Here is a 14,231-nt window from a genome sequence, read left to right on the forward strand (position 1 = left end):
TTCACAGCTCAATTGTTACAGTTGATGTGGGTTTCCTTTTCGATGCCTGGAAAATGACTTTGCTGACCACATCCACATTCTGAAATACTTTTTGAGAACTTGTAACCGAACTGCAGGAACTGACTCATTTTGCAGTGCCCAGCCACCACACAATCATTCCAGAATAGACTCAAGTCAAAGGCAGAAATATCAAGGTCTTAGAACATAGGCAGCAAGTTGTCTATTTATATGGGGGAAGTAAATGGGGAAATCCCAGGGCACATGGGGCAAAACGGCTCAAGCCCCATGAGACCAAGACCATAACCAGCCTTGAAGGAAGGACCAAACAGAACACACCATTTCATGAGCAACGCATGTGTTTCCTTCAGTGAGAGAAGTCAGGGGCTGGCAGAAAAGGAATGTCAATGTCTATATCTCTTTATATGACACGTAGAAAGTAGATTCAGTGGAGAGAGAGGTATGCAGGAGGATTTGGGGAAGATGGTGTCTTGAAAGTCCATTCCTGAGTTCCTCGTTCTCCCAGCTCCTCAGCAAAGGGATGCTCAGTAAGTCAGGAGTATGCCACATGTCTCACAGGAAATAAACAGGAACAGACAGGGTGTCCGGGACGCCAGGAAGAAGTGAGGCAAGGGCCTAAGGACACTTGGGACTAGAGATTCACCAGCTTCCCTGGGGTTCCTCTGCATCCTCCCCTGTCCGTTTCTACATCTTTCTCTCTCGGCTCTCAATTCGTCTCATCCAAGGTGGTCAGTTTCCTCCTGATGTCCCACCTCTCTCCACCTCTCTCAATGCAGAATTCTTACCCTAGGAAAGGATGGAAAGGAGCAAACTAGACCCTCTTTCTCACAACACTCTGTGTTCCCAAGTTACTAATTCCGGTCTCTCCTCCCCACAAGTGAAACTGATTCAGTCAGTCAGTTTCAGCCAGATATGGTGAGGAAATCCAGTCCAGTTGAACTAAACTGTAAATGACAAAACCAGTAACTCCTTTCTGCAGGTGGATCCCTGGCTAAAAGAGTATGAGGATTAACCCAAACGCACCACTAACAGGTAGAAAGTCAGGCTACGTGATAAGAATTAGGTATAAAGTCTCAGGTGGTTGAAGTAAAGTAAACCTGGACAATATCTACCGATAGCGATCAAGCCTCTGTTAAAAAGCCCCGAAGTTGTCAGGCCTGGTCACGAAGTCCAGCTGTCGCCATAATGATACATATATACATTTTATGTCTGTTCTCACCCATGCCGTGTTTCTTCACATGTAAACTCCCAGATGACAGAAATTGCACATCCCTTACACAGAAGACAGGACTTTTCGTATCAGATTATGACAATAACAGAATGACAAGGGGCTGCAATCCATTTACAACAATCAACTCTACCTTTAAGAAACTGCAGAAGTGCTTTTAGCCCAACTTTGAAAGAGAAAAAGCACACACGATCCCCTCCTTTCCCAACTGGCCAGCTGCCTTTACTTTTCCATATTCCCAATTGTAAAATGAGTACTGTGTAACACAACTTTCTAATCCATATCAAATGGTAAGTTTTCATACAGAATTATAAGCAAAAACCTATCAATTGGCTGAACATAAACTAACGACTACAAAGAAAACATTTTTAACACAGAATTACTTAAAATCCATGCAGTTCAAAGTTCTAAACTGCTTATTACTGCAATGAGTACAAAATTAGTAACAATATGCCTCATGGAGGATGAGTTTTTGGCAAATATGAATCGAATCAAAAGAGCTCTCAGATACCCCACACCTCTCTGAACAACAGAGGTGATAAGAATTACCCACTGTGGGCTCTTTAACTGCATTTGTGCACAACTTTGCCATTCTTTACCAAGCTTTTATATCATAATAATTTAAATTATAAAAGTAGCATTTTTACAGAAAGAGAGCCCTATGCAACTTGCACATGCTCCAACTATGAGGCACAAGGGACTCAACTCTCCAGCATCCCTGCCCTCTCAGAATACCAGCCTCCCTCTCTCTAGTTATCATCAACTACCTTCCAGCAGCTTCCCTTGGATACACCAAACTTGCTTGCCCCTCTGCTGCAGTGATTGCTTTGTTTCTCTGCCTGGAGTCCTCTTCCTCCAGATACCCCCACAGCTGCCTCCTCTCTAGCCTCACAACATCGGAGACGATGTCCCGTCAACCATGGATAAAGTAGCTCTTCTCCCAGCCCCCTGCTACTCCCTACCTGTATGAACCGGTTTTATTTTTCTCTGTGGCATTTAGTAACACATGGCATATACTTATTAGTTCCTTCCCTGCTGTATTCCCAAACCAAGAATGCTGTCTGGCACATGGTAGGTGTGCAATCCACTTTTGTAAAAAGAACATTTCCCACGTGGCATCTTTGAAGTCTAGTTGGCAGCTGAGACCATTTTTGTTAACACCTTACCCAAAACACCACAGGCTTCAAGGGCCAGGTGGACAGGAGCTGTAGGAAAGTGATCATTCCCAGCATTAAAAGAAATTGTGCAGGGCTGCAGGGATAAAGAACGGTTTCTCTGTCATCTCCCCGCTAGCCACAGGTAGGAAATAAGGGAGGGAGGGTCTTTTGGAGTATGGATGCCAAATAGGGTGGGGAGAAAGGTAGAAATTCACTGTATTTACCAACCTAATTTGTCCTAAACAGTCCTTATTCGCTCTCGCTCAAAGAGAAGAGCCCTGGGATACTGGGGCAAACTTTAAGAGTGTGGGTGATTTTGTTTGTTTTGTTTTAAAATCAACATTAACATTTTCTTCCATTGGGCCATGTATACCTACCAGTGATAGGAACTTCACATCTCACACCGAAAGACACAAAAGCATTTTCTTTGCAATTGCTGCTGTGGTCAAACCTGTATCAGAAGACACACATGCAGTTGTGCCATTAAAAAGAACTCCTGAATGGTTAGTTATGTGTTTTTTATAATAACTACAGAAATGACATCAAGATTTAACTACTAAATCACATGTAAAGATAACGACTCTGTCTTAAAGAGTACTTCTAACTTCAGAATGGTGACAAGTAACACTTTTTGAAGGGTTAGTAGTATAAACCCTCCTGCCTCCCCATCTTCATCTTCCCCCCAAAAGAAAAGTATTTCTCATTTTCTGAATCTCATCTTCCCCAAAAGAGAAGAGTATTGTTCATTTTCTGCATCTTTAGTTAGATATTTTCAAAAACTCCTAATAAACTTGACTGAGGGCAGAGTAGGACTTCTTACCTTTAAATTCTATTAATTTTTTTTAAGACATTCTTGTGGAAGCCTTCGTTGTCTGTTAATATTCTTTAAAAAGAGAAATGAGTTAAAAGCTTAGAGGGGTTCTTAGACCATATTTACTAACACATTCCCTACTATGAGAGCCCTTTCTCCACCATCATTAAAAAGAAAGAAAAACCATTTCTATACATTGTTTTCCCCTCACAAGCTTTTTCTCCCCCTCACCTAAGAAAAGAAGCCTGGCTGCCAAAGGAAGATACTTAAAAGACTTACGAGTGTCAGTCTGTGAAATGTGCATTGTCTCCAAAATGGCAAATGATCAAATAAAAGATGCAGTCACTGAAGTGAAAGGAACAGAGAGTGAGTTTCTACGCTCCTCTTCCTTCCCGTAATGGACTCTCACCCTGTCCTTTCTTTCATCTGTCTGCAGGTAGGTGTTGAATGAGCTATGTGAGACTATAGAAAAATGAATGAATGAATAAATGAATGAACAAATGAAAAAATAAAAGCAAGCATAATTAGTGTACCCTCCTGTGGGCAGGCTCAGTTCAAGGCCAGGGGACATTTTTTAGAGATTTCCAAGCACTGGGAATCCATGGGCTATGGTAGCTTGCCTTTACTTTCTAAGTCAATTTCTCAACCTGCATTTGAAAGAGGAGAAAACTCTCAATGGGAAACCTCTTTCCCATACTCGGAGAATTAACTCCTTACCCAAAAACATAAGGTTTAATATAACAGACATAGACAGCTTCTTGTAATTCCTTACTTAGAAGTTTTGCTCCTCTAGAGAGCACCCAGAACTAGATGGAGATAAAGGACAAACACTTGTAAAATCAGATTCTTACTCATTTTACATTTCTATGGATTGATTCTATACCAGACATAAGAAAGAACCACCAGAAAGGTTGATGAAAGTGCATCCCTAGGACATGAGTGCTCATATACTTCTCCCTTCCACCCCCACTTTCAAGTGAAAACATTAGAGATAAGAAATAGGGGAAGTTACATGAGTAAATTTGTTAGTACATGAGATCAACTGAAAACAAGGAATTCCCCTCCTGGACTTCAGTGGCCTAATTAAAACTCATAAAGCACAAATGACTAAGACTGCTCCCTTTGGTTTGTGAAATAAGAAGCAGCAAAAGTCAACTGTGTATTTCAATATTGAGAGGGCCAGGAATGGAAGATGTGACACTTTACAGAATAGAAATGAGAAGACCATTTCTGAGACTTTCAGGTTCAGTCAACTTTTATTCTGCTCTTCTGCCATAAGTACTTACCATCTGTACTGGCAACAGCCTATTTGAATTCAGATTCTAGTTCCACAGCAAATGAGGAACCCTAAGTAAGTTCCTTTACTCCTTTGTACTTACGTATCCGCATCTATGCAATGGGCCTAATGATTGCACGAACAGGTTGTCGTGAGGATTAAATGGATCCCTGCAGGTAGAGCACTCACAACACTGCCTACCTAGAACATGGCAAGTGTGCGATAAATGGCAGTCACCATCATCGTCACTGTTTTGCTTAACCGTCTGTGAAAAAAGTCGTATGACTTAGCGTGGATCCGCAGGCTTTGGGGACGAAACTAGCGTGGATCCGCGGGCTTGGGGACGAAACTAAAGAAGCCTGTTCCTGAAAGAATGTGGGAAGGGATGCGAGTGTGTTAAGCACCATTACTCCAGGTTCCACAGCTTGTGCTTTACACGTGTTATCTCACGCAACAGCCCCGTGTGCTGGTTCTGATGCTCCACATGCTGAGGCTTAGAGAAATAAACGTAATAGCTTAATCTGCTAGCAAGGGGCCAAGTGAGCTTAAAGTACAAGTCTACTTGTTTCCAAAGCCTGGGCCTCTTAGGGAGTAAACAGGTACCTTCTTGGGGTCACAGGGACTTGTTACACACTGAAAAATGTCTGGAGATTTGGAGGTTTTTTTTTTTTTTTTCAGGTAATCAGAACTTTAAAAGCTCCTTGCAAAGTTCTGCTGAGACTATACAAATTCACTCCATTTCTCTAAATTTTAAGAACTCTAGTCTCACTTATATATATATATATATATATATATATCGTACAAATCCTAATTGAGAAAAATCAATGAATTTTCATGTAAAAAATCTTTTATCCATCTCCTTTTAAGGCAGGAGAAAACCACTTTACTTTTTCTTCCAATAATATTACCAACAATGGGCTTTCAGTAAAACAGGAGCTTCAGTTAAAACTGTAGCTTGCTCTCCATAATAAACGACTCCACCCTCTACTTTAAAGTAACTAGTTACAATGCTTTTTTTAAAGCAAGTTACTATTTTATTAGATTAACCGTTAAAAACAGTGACTAGAAACTATTTTGCTATTAAACATAGCTAAGAAAAAAAAGCAAAATGTCTCTACTATTATACTGATTTCCAAAACCATATTAAATTCAACTTTTATATGCATCTAATCCGTTTCTTTAAGGATTAATGTATATATTTATATAGTAACCACATTGTTTACAGTTAATATTATGTATGTATTTTTTTACTTTATGTTTTAGATGATCCTAAATACTTTTGGAATGTATTAACTAGAATAAACATATGCTAGAAAGACAATAGGCTACAGTTGAATTTTAAGGACTTGAGTTAGGAAATGTCCAAGATTAAATCACTTACATTACTTAATATAATATGTAGAGCAACAGTTTTACACTGATATTTTATTTTTCAAAGGAAAGGGGTAGCAAGTAGAGGACTTCAGATGTCTTAGCTGAAATTAATGTATATACAGTTCCCCAGTTCTCTATCTAAAGTGAAGATAGGTCATAAAACTTAAGGGTTTACTTTGCATATTCTCCTTAGTAAGTTTAAATCTTCCTAATTAAAAAAAAAATACCCAATGTTTATATTCAAATTTGGCTCGGTTTCCTATTCTGAATGAAGACATCCATTCTCCAAATTCTGATTGTACAATCAAAACTGTTTAAGAAAAAAATTCTCAGAGCTGTGAATATAAAAATGATAACTAATAGTCAGGAAAATTCAATTTCTGTTATTTATAGCAGTCTGAGATTGATAGGAGGGAATGAGTGTCAAGAGATCAAATACATGTAGGGCCTTCAAATTTGTTCAAAGATAACAACACTGTCAGTGCTTGACTAAAATGTCAAATGAATAAATAAGTAAAGCATACAGTCTGTCAGACAGAGACAAGTGCTAAGAAGAAATATGAAGCAGGGAAGAGGGGTAGGGAAGTTGGGCAGTAGAATGAGGAGGTTGTCATCAGTTTGGAATGAATTTTTTTTCTCTTTAGAACATACAGAGATTAGAGAGACATCTTATATACGTTTTTGAGTAGTGCGGTGGCTTTGCTGTATCCTAGCGTGGCCCCCATGCCAGGGAGCTCACTCCTTCCATACTCTCTTTCAGATCTCAGACTTCCTCCTGGGAAAAGGGTCCAAAAAAATGTCTACAAAAAGACTTTTTTGCCTCTATTCAAGAAAATTTCCTTGGGGTTAAGGAAAGAGTTATTTCACATGTCTTAATTTTTCAAGATAAAGATGTCAGGTTGATTCGCTGACGAAGATCACACTGGGAAGCCTGTTTAGAGATTAAGAGCTTCTCAGACCCCTCCCACACTCCCACCCAGGAGAACCTATTATAAGCATTTCACAATAAGCCCCTGCTAATGACCAGAGTGGTCATAGCATCAGCTTCTGATGACATGAGGCACAGGGTGACCAGGAATAAAGTAAACACCCCTCTGACTCAGTCAAGACTTCTAGTGCCGTGTCTCCAGGTCTCTCTCATACCTGAGTCGGACTCATTAAGAGCAGACTGCAGCTAGACTGCTTGCTTTCAAATCCTGGCTCCACTACTTCCTGCCAGTGTCACTTTGGGCAAGTTGTCTCACCTCTCTGTGCACCAGTTCCCCCACATAAAATGGGGATAACAACCTTATTGGCCATATACGGTTTGTGTAAGTTACATAAGTTAATGCGTATAAAGCATTTTATACCAAAACACATCTACTGAGTACCTACTATGTCTCAGGTGTTATTCCTGGCACATAGTGTGAGCTCAACGCATGTCAGTAATTAAGAGGTCCACAAACCCTTTTCTGACATTCAGATTAATGATGATTACTATGTATTATTTTATAAAGGTAATAGGGTGACTATTTTATGTAGGGAAAATTCCAGGAGGGTCTGGTACAATACTCCATAATCAAACACATTAATATTTCTATAGTAAAACATACAAAGATTCATACTTAGTAAGGTAAATAGAGACTATAATTAGCCTCACATCAGTTCAGGTCAGGATTTGCTGCCAAATTTGTTACATTAAAACCTTTTGATTTCCAGAGCTTTCTGGATTTCAGAAGAGATGGTGGACCTATATTTATTAAGTCAGGGTCAAAACCCACTGAAATCTTTTCTTTTCTAACTTTTGGAGGTGCTGGTGACCAAACAGTCAAAACCATTTAGGAGTAGAAAATAGGAAGCCCTTCAGGCATGGAAAATCCACAACTGCATAATTAATCTATGCCAAATTTTAGTCTAAACAATCCCTCCCCTCAAATACAGTGTTTCATAGATTCTCAGTTGACCAACTCATTTCCATTAACAACAGGTCTCAAACAATCGTAAGGATTTTTTAAAATTAATTTTTTAATATAGGATAAAATACTTAAGTTTTATCACTATTTTAATAGTACAACCTTGTCTTTCCCATAGAAAGAGGACAAAAGCTATTAAATGACAAATGAGCAATTGGTTTAAAAACATGTGCCTTAAAAGAACACAGTATGCTCTGTAGTCAGCCAACGGGAGATGAATAAATGTTAAGCCAAAGTGGTAAACCATCCTGCCACCAAAGGAATTTTCTCCACATTGCATTTTAAGGAAGTATTTGCAGCTCTTGAAGAGCTATACAATAACTGGTTCAAGATGTTCTCGCCGCTGGTCAGAACTGGATAAGGGATTTGCACAAACCCATGGAAGCTGACTCTCTCGCCTCTTTATTACCCCCATTTGTTGTTATTTATCTTCCCCAACTTTTCTGACCCCTTTCCATTTATTTTATATTGAAGTATTGCTTTGTTGAAGACCTATGTTTACCACTCCCATGGCGATCCCATGCACAAAGGCAAGCCAGGCAGACATGAAACGAACGGAGATACTTATGTTGCTTCATGGTTTTTCCCCTCTCATTATCCTCCTACTCAATGAGACTGTAGTGGGAGGTCTGAATGACATTTCCAAACTGAGAACTTAAAGCTACATTTCAACACCTAACTACTCGGTTGTCATAGGAACAACACTGTGAGGCTTATCTGGGTTCTAACAAACAGCCGCTTGTTTCACTAGTGATTAAAGCTCCCCCTTCAAATCAAATATACACACACATACATATACCTACCTCAAGAGAAAAATTTAATTGGACAAAACTGTATATACCACACCAATAATTTAAGAAACCAGCCCAAAGGGAAAGGGTTCATATTCCTAAATATGCAAATATGAAATACTATGAGAGAAATTATTTTGAGTTCTATCACCTGACCAGATTCCCTTCAGTTTGTTGCTTTACGTACCCACAAAGACAAAGACATATGCATATTGGTAATATCTTTTAACAGAGTACATAAATAAAAATGCTGATACTCTCAATGACCCCAGGGGAGAATTCAGGGCAATGCTATGTTATTCATTTTAGATGTACTTTCAAAAATTAATAAATTGAGAACAGACAACAGTAAATAGAATTGAAAACATGAAGCTCTCAAATAATTCTTCTGGGATATACTTTCTAGCATTTACTGTTCCAACCTGCTTCTATCACATTTTTGTCATTCAAAACAATGGCTTCTAAATAAATGAGGAAAACCTGAAAATTATATAGAGGCTTTTTTCCGTCAAGCATTACAGTATTTAGCCAGATTATTAAATCATTATCTTCCATGTAAGTATTTACATGAAGTACAGAGCTGAAAATAATTGTGAATCATTGAACACAAGCTAGCAGTCAGATATAAATTACCTGTAAATAACTTAATGCTTTGTCACCATTTTTCTGTCTTCAAAACTCTAAAACCTATAAATTCTTTTGCTTTCGGGATTGAGTGCCACACCCTAAAGTCAAATGACTTGTGATATTCCAAGTTTGGACCACCAATTTCCTAATTTATTGGAGTCATCTGTCCTTAACAGCCATGCTTACCTTTTTATCCATTTCTTTAAAAATAAGTACTTACACAGAAGTCTTGAGAACTATTAGTCTGAGAAAAATGATCTTAAAAGTTCTCAAAGTATGTAAGACGGGGGGGCGGGGGGGGACGGGGGACCAACAAACAGATCCCACTAGATTCATCTTTCCCCTCCACCCTCATCCCACTGCCAACAGAAAGACACTACAGCATTGCTGTCCTCCGTTTTATTATACATTTCCCCCTTTGGAGTAAAGGATTTTAAGATTTCTAAAGTAACCAAAAGGGAACCAAAAGTCAGAAATGTAGATTCAACTTTCAATTTGGCTTAAGGTACCTACGAAGAAATAATATTATGTCCTATATAACCCAAAACTTACAATTCTGTTAATAATAGTTTTTTATATATATGTTCACATGCATATACTGATATCAACAAAATTGCCTATTATAATTGCTACCAGTTAAAGAACAAAGCATTTTTTCCACCTGATTCTATGTAAGTAGATATCACATGATTACTTCTATTGACCAATAAGAAACTGGTAAAATCAGGCTGCCACTCACCATTCTAATGTTCTTTTCTTATTCTACTCAACCTTTTCAGCACAGTCATTCTTAAGAGGCCAAGTCAAGAAATCAGACATTCATGACTAATATAAAATTGTGTTACTTTACAGTTCATGAACAAGAACCTATTGTATATAAACACAGGTAATCAAAGCTTTATTGTATTTTTCTGGAAACCTTAAACATAGGGGCAGCTCAGGTTCAAAATCAGAAAATTAAATTTAAGGTTTCAGACAGACAGGCCTGCCAAACCAGTAAGAACAGCTAAGCATGATCTCTCAAAATATAATGGACCATATAGAAATAACCACCCTTTTGGTATACTAATGTAATAAAATAGAACAATCTTAAAATTACTGACATGAATGTAAGAAAAACCTATTACCATCATAATCTGTTCTTCCCAACCAGGAATGCTGATGCATTATTTGAACTTCCATTTTGTAAAGTTCTAACTAAATACTTAACACCCTGGAGTAGAGGGAGGGTACGGAGGGCAAGTCAACTAATTCTGAAAGCATCCCTTCAAATTTCAAACGTGTTATTCAGACTAAATGGAAATCTATATCCACGGAAAATTAATGTCACAACTCTACCAAACAGCACATTCTGACTTTATGCTTCCCCCTACTAAAAAGGAAAAAAACAACCAAATCTAATTGTTTTACATATGTTTAGCTAAACCGGTAACACTCAGCTCATTTTTGTTAGTTACCTGGCTTCTTCTCAGCCTTTATGCTATATTCTTGGACTGCTCTTTTATAGAACTCTTCACTGTTTATGTGTCCTCTGTTCAACACAGTTGTTAGGGGTCTGTGAACAATTTTGCAATTCCCACACGCACCATACGATATCTATTAGGGAGCAAAGCCACTTTTCACTTACCAATTCTGGATAAAGCAGTATTTCCTGGTGACAGAATGCTGCTGCTTCCATTCGCTAAAACTCCCTCTTCACAGCTTGATAAATCTGATTATAAAATGTCTTTGTTCCAGATCACACGAGGCACTTTTCCTATAAAAAGTTTTCTAAGGAGTTATCTGCATCTCATTCCTGTGTCAAAACGATCAGAACAAGGGGGGGACTGGAAGGGGGGGGAAGAACAGAGAGTAAGTCCACAAGTTCCTGGCAAAGATTTTCAGCTGCATTTTTTTGAGTTTAATCAGTAAGCTATATTAAAGTGACAGTTACCAGTTCAGGAAGCCAGAGTTTGATCAAGTCGGCTACAACCAGTTTGAGAGTCTTCCACTGGTGTGTGGACCCCAAGGAAGCAGTCACTTGGTCATCTATCACATGTGGCTGAAATCACTGGACAGACCCTCCCCACCCCCACCCCGCCCCTGTTGAGCAGCAGCCCAGGCAGGAGAGTGGCCGGACGCCCGACCCAGGACCTCTTATAGGGACCCGCCAATTAGCTGCTGACCAATCGCAGCCAGCACCTAGTACCTAAGTCACATGACAGGGCAGTCCCTATGACTGCAGGATTTCTGAATTACTGGGGTTACACAAAGGACACTCATTCAGGAAAAGAGGGGAAAAAAAGCCATAAGCCGAAACAGAAAACGCCCAGGCTGCGACAACTGCAGCTTTAAAACAGGGAACACCCCAGCCTCACACAGACGGAGAAAGAGCCACAACCAAGCCAGGATGGAAATCAGAAGACTGTCTGGCACATATTAAAAAATAATCCCAAAGCAGAGGCTGAGTTTACAAACCCACTTCAGCTATAAATCTACCCCTCCTTCCCCTTCCTCTATAGTCTCCCCAACAATTTTACATTCTAAAAAAGCTCCAGTTAGCCTCTGCAAAACTGCTGTAGGAAAATGTGCAAGACATATAAGCCTTTCTTCCCATCCCTTCAAAATACCCATAAAGGAGATTCAAATTTGCCATGAAAAGGTTCCTAAATGAAATACATTTCTTTTAAAATAGTTGGATAAATTAGGCAAAATTAAATGGTGTCAAGACAAATTGGTATGGTAACTAGCAAATCCTCTTTCTCTCTCTCTCTCTCTCAGTCATTTTGACTGCCCACATCAAGAACATTCCTGTTAAGTACGGGAGCCCACTTAGTGAACTAGCTACCAATTTATTTTAACGCCCCCCATTTATCTCTTAAATACCTTTTATGTCCTAGTAATAAATTCAACTGTACAACCTCAACCATTTCTCCCACCTCCAAAAAATGGTACTTACAAATATTCCTTGTTTGGATCTGTCAGTTTCTTCTCCCTCTCCTCCGACATTTGAAGTCAAAATATGGGCTCAGCTTCATCCTTCAAACCTAAAGACCCTATTTTGATTGTGCAAGGCTGCAACAGCTCCTTCTCCGAGGCAAGCCCGTAACACTGTGCTGCTTGCCATTTCCAATTTATGGAAGGAAGCGTATGTCAAACAAACCAGGTGATGACTCAGACTGCCTCCCCCAGCCACATTTTCCCTAGAATGGGAGGGTAGCATAAGTGCGGCCCATTTGGATGTGACTCAGTTTTATTAGACTGGTGGTTGTAGCTGATTTGACAAGCTCACATTTTTCTTTTATAATTTGTACATTTAAGGATCAGAATGCACATTCTAAGTGGTTTCAAAGAATTGGATCATGTAAACAAGAGAGCTGCAAGATTATTTTTAAGATATGGCAAGGCTCTGCTTCTATTTCCTAATATTCAAAACTGCAGAATTGTGCATTGAAAATTTTACAACTGAGACAACCAAACATTTGAGTGCACACAAGGGCAGTACACAGGACTTATAAGTTTAGGTTTATTTTACTTCAGGTCTTTTACCATGAGGCAGTCGGACTCCTTCCGTCCTGAGGACTCAATTTTAAGTGTCTAAGTCTGGGGCCCATGTGGAGGACTCTTTAGGAAGTGGCTGGGAGAATGAGAGCCATGTTGCAGCTTTCACTTTTGCAAGTACTGCAATTCACACTCTGATCTGAGCTACTCGCACATAGGCACATGCACAATACAACCACACCACAAAAAAAAATCTGTACAGTCCTTTCTTTACTCCCAACCTGCCTTTTAAATAAAACCTTGAAAATCACCGAATGTCATCAGTGAAAATTCCAATTAAATAAATTGACATGCCCTAAAAATGTTCCTCTTCAGTAAAAAGTTTACTACCGAGATGGGAGTGGCATTACACAGAATAAATTGTTCTCAGGTATTACGCAGACAGGAAGAATGCAGTAATAAGAAGTGTAATTCCTCACACAAAAAATCTGGAAGGCTTGGGCTGAGCAGTTTAACTACAGTTATCTCTTTTCAGCATACTTCCTTTAACCTTGAGCAAAGTCAGCAACTGATCTGACCAAGGCTTGACATTTATTGTTGATTACGCCTTGATGGATTAACTCATTTTTTATATATATATTACAGAAAATATATTCTATTTTTATAGCACAGTAACATGCTGAAATATCTGATTTTCAGATTGGTAGATGAGGGCAGAAAAAAGGTACACACACTGAAACAGTGTAAAACAGTTAATTCAGGAGTTGACTATTCATTTTACAAAGAGATTCCCTATAGGGTTTTACTGGAATAAACCCCACATTCAATTTACATATAGAATCGATTTTCAGAAATTAAATTCACACAAACCATTTTGAAGTGCATTTTCGAAGTATTTCTTTTTTTTTTTTCATTTTGAAGTCTTTTTATTTTAACTATGTGCACACTTATATCTCACTCAGTTATTAAAACTTATTCACACTTCAACAGGGATGCATTATGTTTAATTGGCTTAAAGACAGTTACCTTCCTACGATACATAAAGAACATAAAATCTATAATTATATGGCTTTCAATGGAAATAAACACAGGCTATGAAATCAGAATGGCAATAAAATCCAACACCTAAAACTCTGGCATCTAAAAGGACCCATAACATGTTTTAAAAGTCTGGTTTCTGAAGCCAGACTTGCTGGGGTTTGAATACTGGTTCTGCCATTCTCAGCTGTGGCACCTGGGTTAAAAAGTTACTACAGTGTATGTAAGTACCTAGAACAGTGCCTGACAAGATGTTCCAGAGCCATACACACCTTAGTCATTCCCTAAATAACATTTCTAAATGAGAAACATACAATTCCATAACTTTAAAAAAAAAAAAAAAAAAAAAATCACTCATAAGTAACTATTTTACTAATGATAACAAACACCCAGCCAATCCATATTTTCCTCCCAAAGTTTCAGCAGTTGAAATATTCATCTGAGATCTGTTTGGGCCTTTCTCCGCAAAGTTCCCAGAG

The 14,231-nt window shown here is 38.7% G+C and overlaps 1 long non-coding RNA gene across 1 annotated transcript; it reads right to left on the bottom strand.

The window, feature by feature from the left end:
• Positions 1 to 388: 388 nt before the first annotated feature.
• Positions 389 to 11,282, bottom strand: LOC134367691 (uncharacterized). The gene is made up of 4 exons (XR_010022431.1): positions 11,168 to 11,282; positions 10,862 to 11,060; positions 2,781 to 2,854; positions 389 to 804 (listed from the first exon to the last, which is right to left on the bottom strand). It is a non-coding gene; the product is annotated as an uncharacterized LOC134367691 (long non-coding RNA).
• Between the last annotated feature and the right edge of the window lie 2,949 nt (positions 11,283 to 14,231).

This window comes from Cynocephalus volans, chromosome X, assembly GCF_027409185.1.
Source record: "Cynocephalus volans isolate mCynVol1 chromosome X, mCynVol1.pri, whole genome shotgun sequence".
Taxonomy (NCBI): domain Eukaryota; kingdom Metazoa; phylum Chordata; class Mammalia; order Dermoptera; family Cynocephalidae; genus Cynocephalus; species Cynocephalus volans.